We start from the raw sequence: 12,676 nt of genomic DNA on the forward strand, positions 1-12,676 counted from the left end.
TCATTTTCCTTCTATCAGGACTCTTATCTAAAGTATAGATACATTTATCCTTGACCTGGCTCAGAGAGTAAAAGGTATCTTTGAACTGCAGCACCTGGATACATCTTGTCAATAAATAAACGTGTGTTCCCATGCGAGGGAAAAATGAAGTTGCTTTTGATTTCTCTGAGAGTTGGTTTGACCAGGCCTTTTTACTCACAGTGGTTTCAGAATGATAGGTGGAATTGGCACCAAAGCAGCATTTTGAAAGGGTGAAAATGTTTCATTCTGCTGCCAAAAATGCAGTTTTGAGGTCCTGTGGTGCACAAGAGCCAGCACAGCCAGGTTGCTGTTTCTTGTGCAAATGCAGCTCAGTAATGTGGGGCAATGCATTGAGTGGGTCAATATATTCAACAGACAGAACAATGAATTAATGGTTTTAAGTAAGAAGAGCATGTGCCCAACCAGCAATATAGAAGAGGCACAGAGGAGGGAGGCCTTTATAAAAACTGGACAAACCTGGATGCAGGCGATAGTCAGCTAGTTGAATCGGATCCAGCAGGAGAGCTAGAGCTGAAATATAGTGTTTGAAAGCTGAGAAGCTGGAGGATTCTTAGAATCCTCACAGGGCTTGAGGAGATGAGGAACCCAGAGTAACTGGAGAGGTGTATCAGCAGGATTGATCTGTTAAGCCTTAAGCAACTGAAGAACCTCAGAAGCAGGAAAGCCTAGAAGCACTGAAAGATCTGGGGCTTCTTGGAATTCAGAGGGGAAGGCACTGAATGCTGAAAGGAGGGATGGCACTATATTTCTTATAAATGAGATGAACACTAATTCCCCTATAAGTGAGAAGGTCGTTTTACCCCTTATCGGTTAGAGTGCATTATAGAAAAGAGGAACATTAAATTCCCTATACATTAGAAGGTCATTGTATCCCTTAGCTTTGAGAGTAGTCCAACACTCCTTAAAACTGGCAGGGGCCCTATATTCCTCAGGGTTGAGGTGAGCATCCTCCCCAAAAAGCATACAGATGTGAGGCAGACTGTACACTACCTGCATGGGTGGATTACACATATGGACCTCGGCTCAGCAGTCCTTTCTCTGTGATTTGGGAAAAATTGAAGCTGGGTTCTGTATCCCTGTGACTGTGAGTGAAGCAAAGAAACATGCTGGGCTGGGTGTTTTTATCCATTTGTGTGTGTTGACGGTGGAGCTTTTGAGAGAGGCCAGTATCCCTTTAAGGAAGAGAACTCTGGCAACATTTTAGTTAAACTCATTCCAGCAGATTATATTTACCTACTTAAAAGACAGGAACGCAGTTTTTAGTTGTAAATAAACCTGTAGTCCCCGTAGGCGTTTATCCAAACATTATCTTGACAAGGAATTTGGTGTCGTAAATGTATCTTTTGGGTCACAGGCAGGGCTTTAAGTGGGCCGGGGCCTGCCGGGGCTGGGCCCCGGCAGGCTCTGAAATTTTGTTTTGAGGCGGGGCCCTGCCGGGGCCCACTAATCTCCCCTGACAGCCCGGCCACTACACGAAAAGGCTTTTTTTTCTACAGCCTGAAGCTCTCGCTCGTGTGCGAGAGCTTCAGGCTTCAGAAAAAAAGGCCTTTCAGCCGTAATGGTGGCGCCGCACCTGTGAGGCATCCCTTTAATCAAGGGATGCACGTGGGCCGGCGCCACCATTATGGAGAAAACGTGAGGCCGCTGGAAGCAGAGGCCTTGCTTTCTAAATACTGAATCTCCCGCGGATTCGCGGGCGTTTCAGTCTTTAGGAAAAAGGCCTCTGCTTCCAGTGGCCTCACCCTTTTAGCCTTAATGGTGACACTGCCCCTCCCCAGCTGGCGAGGGGCAGCACCACCATTAAGGCTGAATAGGCGAGGCGCAGTCCCCTGCCAGGCAAGCCTATACAAAATAAATGCAGAGATTAGCATCCTCTCCCCCATAGGGGGAGAGGATGCTAATCTCTGCAAAAGGCTGCCGAGCAGGGGTGCCAGTAGCCCATTGAGCTGGGGCTTGCCAAGGGGGCGTGGCCTAATGGGCCAGCAGGACCCCGCCGTTAGGCCACGCCCCCTGCATGAGCCCCGGCTCGATTTGTAGTGCCACTTAAGGCACTGGTCACAGGTTTTGTTGGTCAGCCACAATGGTCTGGGCTGTGGTGAATAAGATTCCTACTGACAAACTTAATCCATCCTTTGCCCTGAAATGTGTGCCTTGAGCTTTCCGTGTAAAAACCTGTACTTTCTTTTTTGGTTAACTGTTTAACTCTTGGTTATGGGCGGCAGAAGGAGGCCCCAAAATGTGTTTTTTTAATTTAATTTAATCCCTGTCAAATTTGATTTGTTTGTGAGTGTGTGTTTCTTTTCTGTCGCATTGTATTGAGACATGAAAAGTCTGCAAAAAACACATCAACACTTCACCAAGTTGCATCGAGAGCTTCATGCAATTCCCCAGGAGAAAGAAAGAACTTCATATTCACCTATGACATAATTTCCTGGTTGAACATCTTTAGTGCTTTTTACTGATGCTTTTACATCAAGGATCATGTAAACTTGCCAAAAGCTTAGCGTGCATTATGTGAAAATGTAGCATGAAAACACACCACTGGTGAATAATGAATACAGCTTGAGGGCGCAGGTTTGGCTTGTGAACATTACCTTGGGAGTCAGGCAATAAACTCATGTTCTTGTACGTTTCTCTCAGTCAATAACATCGCCAGTACAGTTGAAATATTGTTGTGTCCCCTTGTATCCATTGTATGTGCCTCGGCCACTGCTTTCAGTCAATCATTGTTCCCCACTTTCTATGTTTACTTATCTACCTAAACTTGCTGCCTTTGCTTCCCTGGTGTTTGGATCACCATACTTCCTATTTCAAGAATGCATCTAACAATATAATAGAAAGTGAGATGTATGTTTGTGCCAGTATGTTTGTGCGATGCAGTTATAGCTTCGCCTATTGTCACCGCTAGAGGGAGCTGTTGCCTTAGGATATATAGTAGTCCTACTGTGTCAATGAAAATCTGCCCTAACCTGCACTTTGGCCCATGTACACATGTTTCAAATACAAGAGACTAATATCAGCTGTTGAAGGAAGGCAAAGAAGTGGTCTCTTGAGAAGAGCCCTAGATATTGTGTTTATTAACATCTGAGATTGTGTATCTGAACGAGGTTGGTCACATACATGTATTAGTAGGAAAGAGAAAGGTTAAGTTTTGAATAGTGTTAGTAGAACTAACGTTGCTTAAAATGAGAAAAAGCTAATATTTACATTCACAGTTTTTCAGAAAGGTTCTGTGGAAACTTTGTGTAGCCATCAATTTTCTAAAGAAGACGAATTTCTGGGAAAAGTAAAAAGTATATGCACATTAGTTTATATTGCTTATGCAGTTTAGAGCTTTTAAAACCACATCACTAAACATAGTATTTGCTGCTGGAAAAGAAAGTCAAACTCAATTTAGGAAGTCCCATCTCCTCTTCTGTTACATTTTAGTTATTTAAATAATTAGGAGCTGCTGAAAGAGATCAAGAAGCCCCCAAGGCTGTTTACTAAATGGAGCAGAAAACACAATTTCTGCGCCTTGCACGCTAATACCTTGTTTTTATTTAGAACAAGATGAACATGCTCTAGGTGATCCGCACTACAGCATAACACAATCTACGATTTAAAAGAAAAGAGGATTTATTGCTGAACAAAACCGTGAATAGACATTCTACATTGAGAGCAGGGAGATCGACCTTAAGTAATAATATTAGAATTTCTGCTTTACAAGATTAAACCAAGTTCAGAGACAACCGCCTGAACATTACAATTCACAGATGCCTGTGCCTAATTTGATGTTTGATTTTAAAGGCAACTCAAAGGGCCAGATTAACAAATCATAGTATAAATTAAAGGAACACAGGGAATGTGCTCCTTTCATTTGCTCTATTTTTTTTAAAGGTGACCTAAGCACTCATGGGGGACTGAACAGCCCCTTTGCATACATGTTATTTTATGTTATTTTGCATTTGTATAGCAATGCACCATTGGTATGATTTCAAAGCGCTGTGGGTTAAACGACCTCGGGGACCGTGGTCTGTGGGTTAAACGACCTCGGGGACCGTGGTCCGTATCAGTGGTGAGAGTAGTGTGGCCTATAGTGCTTGGGTGCATTTGGTATGTATACATATTACCATCCTACTACTACTAACATCAGTGTCAGGAGTGTGCTTCTGGCACTGATGAATGACATGCTCCCTGCAACCACCTGCATTTAACCCAAAATAGGCCTTAAAAGGGTGTGTCTCGATGAAATGACCGAGAAAACTAAACATTTCCATTCATGTTTGGGGAATGGCAGTGCAAGTGTAACTGCTGGGGCTCAACCCCCAACTGTCATACAGAACAATTCAAGACAGGGGTAGCAATGACACTGCCATGTTTTGCGCCTCTCCCTGTACCTGTTTTGAACAGAGTGCATCCCGTTTGTGAATGTGGGATGCGCTTTAACATTGCCACAAACGCCTCCTAAGATGTTCTCTTTCAGATGCCCTTTGTGAATTAGGTTGACATTGTTTGGGCTAAAGTGAAGGAGTGCACCCAAAATGTGTTTCAAATATTGCCCGAAGGGTATAGTGGGGAAAGAAAATAACAAGCTAGAAAGTAGAAAGGCGTGTCACCAAAATCACGTTCAAAAGTGGTCCTTACATGACCACATGTGTCTACATCTAAATCAGTTTCTTGGAAGCTGTCGGAAATGTGTGCATTTGAAAAACTGCCCCAGCTCTAAGGGAATACTACCACTAATATACTACTATTAGCATATTAATACTACTAATATACTACTACTAAATATAATGATACTAATAATAATAATCATATTTCAAATTTAACTCCATAAATACACACAGTGGTACAGGAAGAATCTGGATAAGCCCTATATGTCCCCATGCCTTTATTTAAGCCTCTTCATGGGCAATACATGAGGCATTTGCACTATCATGTTAATTTTCAAAATTCAAAAGCATGTCTTTGTTATATGGCATTCTTGCGTGTGATCATGTCTGACCGGCTCTTTCTGGGACATGATGGCGAGAATTATCTCTCTTCTCTTGTTGCCTGTGTAATGTTACTAAGAGCAATCGGTTCCCTTTGTCTCACATTTCTATACAACTGTATATATTTTTAAAGGAAGAATAGAATATGGCCCCGGAGGAATGAACAATTGATAGTTTTCTTATAAAATCCTAAACATTTACATATCATTCATATGTATTGAGGCAATTGGGTACATTTATAATACTATAGTTGATGTGTATGGGATAAAAAATATGAGAACAAGTAAAACTACAGGAGCAGGTTTTGCTTCCAGCGTAACATGAATTCAATGCATAAAAGGCATGAATTAAATGCATAAAAGGCATGCATAAGCCTTTTACTCTCTGAATTAATGTTACAGCTCATTTATATTCACTTGTACGGCTGAGAGGGGGGTTCTCACTCCTATCCACCATGCAAATACTTCACCATTAATGCCAGTGTGGCATTTTCATGCTGGTGTAAATCCTGTGGATTTCTATGGAATCTGCCTGCTTTTTACACTAGGAAAAAAAAGGCAGAGTCCATATAATCTATTGTATATGGTTACTTGCCAATGCACAAACGGCAGGCGTTTACTCCATTTGCTTTGCAGGGGGCCAAAGGGTGGCATTCAGGTGAGAATTCCACCATTTCACTCTGCGCTTTGCACTGTGACACGTAAATATTGATAATTGCACAGTGGGGAGCTGTGCATGCAAAAGTGTAAATATAACAGGCTCCATCCACGTAAACTAATGGGAATTTGATCATGAGCCGCACAGTGTCTATAAAATAGACTATTGTAACGCCCTCTATCTAGGGACTAGCCAAAAAAACATTGACAAGCTACAAGTAATACAAAACAAGGCCATCAGGGCAGCCCTCAACATCCCTAGAAGATCTCACATTTCTGACATTAGACCAACCTTCACTGGCTCCCTGTCGCGCAGCGAATATCGCTCAAAACCTTAGCCTTAACTTACAAGGCTCAGAACAACTTGCACCAGTCGGTTCTTACAGCATGTTGCGCATAGACCGCTAAGATCAGCCTATGTCAACACACTATCTATTCCTAGATTTAAGCAACAATCTGCTAGGGGATCTACCTTCCCAGTCCTTGCAGCTAAACTCTTGAACACCACCCCCGTCACACTCAGATCAGATCCCACGTTCCACTCCTTCAACACCAAAACCAAACTCTGGCTTCACAAGCTTGATGAACCTACTTCACTCCCATTATAGGCGCTCTCCGCAGTACACCTGCACTTCTCTCCTTGGTCTAACTCTTTATATACCCCCTTGTTCTCTCTCTCACTTGCAGCCCTTACTTTAGCTTCTAGTACCTGTTTTACATGTCTGGAGTAATTATGTGTAATTATGTGTAACCTGCTCTGCTATGGCACTAGTTATATCACTGTAAGTTATATTTTTTCCTCTTTGTAAGTCTGTTCCCCTAGGGGAATAGTTTATGCTTGCCTCTAACCACCTTCTTGTAACTACGTGCCCAGATGCCTCAGGGCAAGGCTGTGCGCTACAAATAAAATAAATACAAACACAAAGCACTTTCCTTATAAAGCATTATACTAAAAAAGTCTATTTATATGTTTATAAATATATATATATAAATATATATATATATATATATATATATATATATATATTACATGGCCACGGTAGTGGCCATGTAGTTATGGTTAAGTTGCTGTTTCCATAGGAAGAGCACTTTTTGGGCAGCTTATAACTTCGCTCTCCCTGGACGAATCCTCACCAAACTTTGCAAAAAAAGTATTTGGGTCACTCTGAATTTTTTTTGCAAAGTTTGGTGAGGATTCGTCCAGGAGGGGAAAAGTTATAGGGGGGGTCCCAAAACTTTTTTTTTTCCCATAGACATAATGGGAAAAAACATTGCTCACGCCTACAGCCCAAACCGTTGGACGGATTTACACCAAATTTGCGGCAGGAGCGGTGGCTTGGTCCCGAAAGCGTGCTTTGCATTATTTGGTGTAAATCCGTCCAGTAGTTGTTTAAAAAATGACAAAAATGTAAGTGAAAAAAATTAGTGATATCTGTGTTCGCTTCGCGGACACACTTCCCTGTTCGCTCCGCGGACAGGACGGTGATTGGGCAAGCAGCTTGCGTGATGTCCGCGGACATCTGACGTGCTCTCTCATTGGATGCGTGAAAGCGTGCAGTGCGTCTGGCTTCAGAGACGCCCGCCATCTTTGTTCCTCGCATGAGAGGCTTTGTATCCCACCTGCACAGTAAGTCCCCCACTCCCGCTCATGCCCGTGTCTGTCTCCTGTTCCTCCCACCCCCGCTCATGTCCGTGTGTCTTTCTCCCTCCCGCCCACCCCCCGCTCATGTCTGTGTGTCTTTCTCCCTCCAGCCCACCCCCGGCTCATGTCCGTGTGTCTTTCTCACTCCCGCCCACCCCCGCTCATGTCCGTGTGTCTTTCTCCCTCCCGCCCACCCCCTGCTCATGTCCATGTGTCTTTCTCCCTCCCGCCCACCCCCGCTCATGTCCATGTGTCTTTCTCCCTCCCGCCCACCCCCTGCTCATGCCCCGCTCGTCTGTGACACCCGCCCCCCCCCCGCTCATGCCCCGTGTGTCTCTCCCACCCCCTGTGTGTCTCTCCCCACCCGCCGCCCACCCCCCCACTCATGTCTGTGTGTCTCTCCCCGACCGGCCGCCCACCCCCCCGCTCATGTCCGTGTGGCTCTCCCCACCCGCCGCCCACCCCGCTCATGTCCGTGTGTCTCTCCCCTCCCGCCGCCCACCCCCCGCTCATGTCCGTGTGTCTCACCCCACCCCCCGCTCATGTCCGTGTGTCTCTCCCCACCAGCCGCCCACCCCCCGCTCATGTCCCGTGTGTCTCTCCCCACCCGCCGCCCACCCCCCGCTCATGTCCGTGTGTCTCTCCCCACCCGCCGCCCACCCCCCGCTCATGTCCCGTGTGTCTCTCTCCCTCCCCCCAGCCCCCGCTCATGCCCCGTGTGTCTCTCTCCCTCCCCCCACACACGCTCATGCCCCGTGTGTCTCTCTCCCTCCCCCCCACCCCCGCTCATGCCTCGTGTGTCTCTCCCCCCCGCCCACCCCCCGCTCATGCCCTGTGTGTTTCTCCCCCTCCCGTCCACCCCCCACCCATGCCCCGTGTCTCTTTCCCCCTCCCGCCCACCCCCGCTCTTGCCCCGTGTCTCTTTCCCCCTCCCACCCACCCCCGCTCTTGCCCCGTGTCTCTTTCCCCCTCCTGCCCACCCCCGCTTTTGCCGCGTGTCTCTTTCCCCCTCCCGCCCACCCCCGCTCATGCCCCGTGTGCCTCTCTCCCTCCCGCCCACCCCCCGCTCATGCCCCGTGTCTGTCTTCTGTTCCCCCCGCTCATGCCCCGTGTCTGTCTCCTGTTCTCCCCACCCCCCGCTCATGCCTCGTATCTGTCTCCTGTTCCCCTCATGCGCCGTGTCTGTCTCCTGTTGCCCCCCACACCCCCCGCTCATGCCCCGTGTCTGTCTCCTGTTCTCCCCACCCCCCGTTCATGCCCCGTGTCTGTGTCCTGTTCCCCCCACCCCCCGCTCATGCCCCGTGTCTATCTCCTGTTGCACCCCACCCCCCCGCTCATGCCCCGTGTCTGTCTCCTGTTCCCCCCACCTGCTCATGCCCCGTGTCTGTCTCCTGTTCCCCCCACCCACTCATGCCCCGTGTCTGTCTCTTGTTGCCCCCCACCCCCATGCTCATGCCCCATGTCTGTCTCCTGTTCTCCCCACCCCCGCTCATGCCCCGTGTCTGTCTCCTGTTCCTCCCACCCCCCGCTCATGCCCCATGTCTGTCTCCTGTTGCCCCCCACCCCCCGCTCATGCCCCGTGTCTGTCTCCTGTTCTCCCCACCCCCCGCTCATGCCCCGTGTCTGTCTCCTGTTCTCCCCACCCCTGCTCATGCCCTGTGTCTGTTCTCCCCACCCCCCGCTCATGCTCTGTGTCTGTTGTTCCCCCCACCCCCCGCTCATGCCCCGTGTCTGTCTCCTGTTCCCCACACCCTAGCTCATGCCCCGTGTCTGTCTCCTGTTCCCCCTACCCCCTGCTCATGCCCTGTGTCTCTCCTGTTGCCCCCCACCCACCGCTCATGCCCCGTTGTCTCTCCTGTTGCCCCCACCCCCCGCTCATGCCCCGTGTCTGTCTCCTGTTCTCCCCACCCCCACTCATGCTCCGTGTCTGTCTCCTGTTCCCCCCACCCCCCGCTCTTGCCCCGTGTGTCTCTCCCCCTCCCGCCCACCCATGCCCCGTGTCTCTTTCCCCCTCCCGCCCACCCCCGCTCTTGCCCCGTGTCTCTTTCCCCCTCCCACCCACCCCCGCTCTTGCCCCGTGTCTCTTTCCCCCTCCTGCCGACCCCCGCTCTTGCCGCGTGTCTCTTTCCCCCTCCCGCCCACCCCCGCTCATGCCCCGTGTGTCTCTCTCCCTCCCGCCCACCCCCCGCTCATGCCCCGTGTCTGTCTTCTGTTCCCCCCGCTCATGCCCCGTGTCTGTCTCCTGTTTTCCCCACCCCCCGCTCATGCCTCGTATCTGTCTCCTGTTCCCCTCATGCGCCGTGTCTGTCTCCTGTTGCCCCCCACACCCCCCGCTCATGCCCCGTGTCTGTCTCCTGTTCTCCCCACCCCCCGCTCATGCCCCGTGTCTGTGTCCTGTTCCCCCCACCCCCCCGCTCATGCCCCGTGTCTATCTCCTGTTGCACCCCACCCCCCCGCTCATGCCCCGTGTCTGTCTCCTGTTCCCCCCACCTGCTCATGCCCCGTGTCTGTCTCCTGTTCCCCCCACCCACTCATGCCCCGTGTCTGTCTCTTGTTGCCCCCCACCCCCATGCTCATGCCCCATGTCTGTCTCCTGTTCCCCCCACCCCCGCTCATGCCCCGTGTCTGTCTCCTGTTCCTCCCACCCCCCGCTCATGCCCCATGTCTGTCTCCTGTTGCCCCCCACCCCCCGCTCATGCCCCGTGTCTGTCTCCTGTTCTCCCCACCCCCCGCTCATGCCCCGTGTCTGTCTCCTGTTCTCCCCACCCCCCGCTCATGCCCTGTGTCTGTTCTCCCCACCCCCCGCTCATGCTCTGTGTCTGTTGTTCCCCCCACCCCCCGCTCATGCCCCGTGTCTGTCTCCTGTTCCCCACACCCCTAGCTCATGCCCCGTGTCTGTCTCCTGTTCCCCCTACCCCCTGCTCATGCCCTGTGTCTCTCCTGTTGCCCCCCACCCACCGCTCATGCCCCGTTGTCTCTCCTGTTGCCCCCACCCCCCGCTCATGCCCCGTGTCTGTCTCCTGTTCTCCCCACCCCCGCTCATGCTCCGTGTCTGTCTCCTGTTCCCCCCACCCCCCGCTCATGCCCCGTGTCTGTCTCCTGTTGCCCCCCACCCCCCGCTCATGCCCCCATGTCTGCCTCCTGTTGCCCCCCGCTCATGCCCCGTGTCTGTCTCCTGTTGCTCCCCACCCCCCGCTCATGCCCGTGTCTGTTTCCTGTTGCCCCCACCCCCCGCTCATGCCCCGTGTCTGTCACCTGTCCTCCCCACCCCCAGCTCATGCCCTGTGTCTGTCTCCTGTTGCCCCCACCCCCGCGTCTCTGTCCTGTTGCCCCCATCCCCCGCTCATGCCCCGTGTCTGTCTCCTGTACCCCCCACCCCCTGCTCATGCCCTGTGTCTGTCTCCTGTTGCCCCCCCGCTCATGCCCTGTGTCTGTCTCCTGTTCCCCCCACCAGCTCATGCCCAGTGTCTCTCTCCTGTTGCCCCCCACCCCCTGCTCATGTCCCGTGTCTGTCTCCTGTACCCCCCCACCCCCCGCTCATGCCCCGTGTCTCTCTCCTGTTCCCCCCACCCACTCATGCCCAGTATCTCTCTCCTGTTCCCCCCACCCGCTCATGCCCCGTGTCTCTCTCCTGTACCCCCGCACCCCCCGCTCATGCCCCGTGTCTGTCTCCTGTTCCCCCTACCCCCTGCTCATGCCCCGTGTCTGTTCTCCCCACCCCCCGCTCATGCTCTGTGTCTGTTGTTCCCCCCACCCCCTGCTCATGCCCCGTGTCTGTCTCCTGTTCCCCCCACCCCTCGCTCATGCCCCGTGTCTGTTCTCCCCACCCCCCGCTCATGCTCTGTGTCTGTTGTTCCCCCCACCCCCTGCTCATGCCCCGTGTCTGTCTCCTGTTCCCCCCACCCCTCGCTCATGCCCCGTGTCTGTCTCCTGTTCCCCCTACCCCCTGCTCATGCCCCGTGTCTCTCCTGTTGCCCCCCACCCCCCGCTCATGCCCCGTGTCTCTCCTGTTGCCCCCCACCCCCCGCTCATGCCCCGTGTCTGTCTCCTGTTGCCCCCCACCCCCCGCTCATGCCCCGTGTCTGTCTCCTGTTCTCCCCACCCCCCGCTCATGCCCCGTGTCTGTCTCCTGTTCTCCCCACCCCCCGCTCATGCTCCGTGTCTGTCTCCTGTTCCCCCCACCCCCCGCTCATGCCCCGTGTCTGTCTCCTGTTGCCCCCCACCCCCCCTCATGCCCCGTGTCTGTCTCCTGTTGCTCCCCACCCCCCGCTCATGCCCGTGTCTGTTTCCTGTTGCCCCCCACCCCCCGCTCATGCCCCGTTCTGTCACCTGTTCTCCCCACCCCCAGCTCATGCCCTGTGTCTGTCTCCTGTTGCCCCCACCCCCGCGTCTCTGTCCTGTTGCCCCCACCCCCCGCTCATGCCCCGTGTCTGTCTCCTGTACCCCCCACCCCCTGCTCATGCCCCGTGTCTGTCTCCTGTTGCCCCCCCGCTCATGCCCCGTGTCTGTCTCCTGTTCCCCCCACCAGCTCATGCCCAGTGTCTCTCTCCTGTTGCCCCCCACCCCCTGCTCATGCCCCGTGTCTGTCTCCTGTACCCCCCACCCCCCCGCTCATGCCCCGTGTCTCTCTCCTATTCCCCCCACCCGCTCATGCCCAGTGTCTCTCTCCTGTTCCCCCCACCCGCTCATGCCCCGTGTCTCTCTCCTGTACCCCCCCACTCCCCGCTCATGCCCCATGTCTGTCTCCTGTTGCCCCCCACCCATGCCCCGTGTCTGTCTCCTGTTCCCCCCCACCCCCTGCTCATGCCCCGTGTCTGTCTCCTGTTGCCCCCCACCCCCCGCTCATGCCCCGTGTCTGTCTCCTGTTCTCCCCACCCCCCGCTCATGCCCCATATCTGTCTCCTGTTCCCCCCACCCCCGCTCATGCCCCGTATCTGTCTCCTGTTCCCCCCACCCCCCGCTCATGCCCCGTGTCTGTCTCCTGTTCTCCTCTCCCCACCCCCCGCTCATGCCCTGTGTCTGTCTCCTGTTCTCCCCACCCCCCGCTCATGCCCCGTGTCTCTCTCCTGTTGGCCCCACCCCCCCGCTCATGCCCCGTGGCTGTCTCCTGTTGCCCCCCGCTCATGCCCCGTGTCTCTCTCCTGTTGCCCCCCACCCCCCGCTCATGCCCCGTGTCTGTCTCCTGTACCCCCCACCCCCCGCTCATGCACCGTGTCTCTCTCCTGTTGCCCCCCACCACCGCTCATGCCCCGTGTCTTCCTCTTGTCCCCCCTCCTATGATGCCCCTTGTTGACCTCTTGTTCCCCCCACCCCCCGCTCATGCCCCGTGTCTTCCTCCCGTCCCCCCCTCCTCGCTGATG

Source organism: Ambystoma mexicanum, chromosome 5p, assembly GCF_040938575.1.
Source record: "Ambystoma mexicanum isolate Mex_15411 chromosome 5p, UKY_AmexF1_1, whole genome shotgun sequence".
Taxonomy (NCBI): Eukaryota; Metazoa; Chordata; class Amphibia; order Caudata; family Ambystomatidae; genus Ambystoma; species Ambystoma mexicanum.